The sequence below is a fragment of the Pogona vitticeps genome, chromosome 4 (genome assembly GCF_051106095.1).
Source record: "Pogona vitticeps strain Pit_001003342236 chromosome 4, PviZW2.1, whole genome shotgun sequence".
Lineage (NCBI taxonomy): Eukaryota > Metazoa > Chordata > Lepidosauria > Squamata > Agamidae > Pogona > Pogona vitticeps.
In genome coordinates this window covers 131,479,251-131,480,427 of record NC_135786.1, presented here as the reverse complement: position 1 = coordinate 131,480,427, position 1,177 = coordinate 131,479,251, and the positions used below count along the sequence as shown (strand labels likewise).

Sequence of the window (1,177 nt, the reverse complement as noted above, 5' to 3'; positions counted from 1 at the left end):
AACAGCCCCAAACAGCTAAAAGCCAGCAGGCAGCCGGCAGCCATTTTGTGTTCTTCTCCGCTCCTGCCCGCTCCCCTCTCCCCACCTAACAGCTGATCGGCGCTGGTCTGAAACACTTCCCAGGCAAGCAGGTTTCAACTCAAATGGAGCACCTTTTCACCCAAAGAAAAACAAGCAGATTTTTAAGGAAAGCATGCACGTTTCTACACAAGCAGGTTTCAACTCAAACGGAGCACCTTTTCACCCAAGCACGGTTTAACCCAAAACAAGCAGCTTTTAAACTAAATTTTACATTTTAAAACGACAATACCAGGCAGTCCCAGGTCTCTCTCTCACAGCTCTCTAACTGCTTGGACTAGCAAGGAAGCAGACAAGCAGCCTCTTCACTAACTGAAAGTTTGAATTTCCCACTTTCCCTGCCTTCCCCGCATATTAGGTATGCTAATATCTGTGCACTGGAGGATTGTGGGAGGAACATTCCAGCCCCTGATGGGGGTCCTGTGGGGCACCCCAAAACACTGAGTAGGTCTCTTGGCCTCTTTCAGGACTGGGGCTGTGCAGCCCTGCTCTGATCAGGAAGTGCAGCCGGGGGGTCACCATGCCTTGGGGGGATAGGGCACAGAAAGGGGAAGAATTTTCAGGGGCCATTCTAACTCATTCCTGACAGGGGAGATACCATTATTGTAAAAGTGGTTTTCCCAGGGTAAGGCTCATCTATTGCACTTTGGATGTGCTGACCCCTATGATTTCCCCAAATGTGGGAAAATCAACTGCCTAAGTGGGGAACTGTGGTTTCTCCTGGTTTTTCTAGAATCACTCTTTTTTTTCCCTTTGGTCCTTGCCTATTTTCATTGCCTACTGCTATTGGCCTTGCTGGTTTTCCAGGTAGGCTGCAGGAAGCAGATCCTGGAAAACCAGCAGTACAGAATGGTGAGGTCCAAACAAGCAGTCTCTGTTGCCAGTTCGGAGCCTCCCAACATGGCAGTGGGAGGCTTCTGGGTGGTGGTGGCTGAACCCTTTTTTTTTAACTGTATTTACTCCATAAGACGCACATACTTTCTCCCCCTCTATTGGGGGGGGAAGTGCATCTTATGGAGCGAAAAATACAGTAATACAGTTTAAAATCTTTTCCCAAGTATTCGGTTTTTAAAATGGCAAATTATCAGTGGAAGTGTGT

General features: G+C 48.0%; 1 non-coding gene across 1 annotated transcript; it reads left to right on the top strand.

The window, feature by feature from the left end:
* The first annotated feature begins 652 nt into the window (after positions 1-652).
* On the top strand, positions 653-808 carry LOC140707172 (U1 spliceosomal RNA). The gene has a single exon (XR_013545454.1). It is a non-coding gene; the product is annotated as a U1 spliceosomal RNA (small nuclear RNA).
* The last annotated feature ends 369 nt before the right edge of the window (positions 809-1,177 follow it).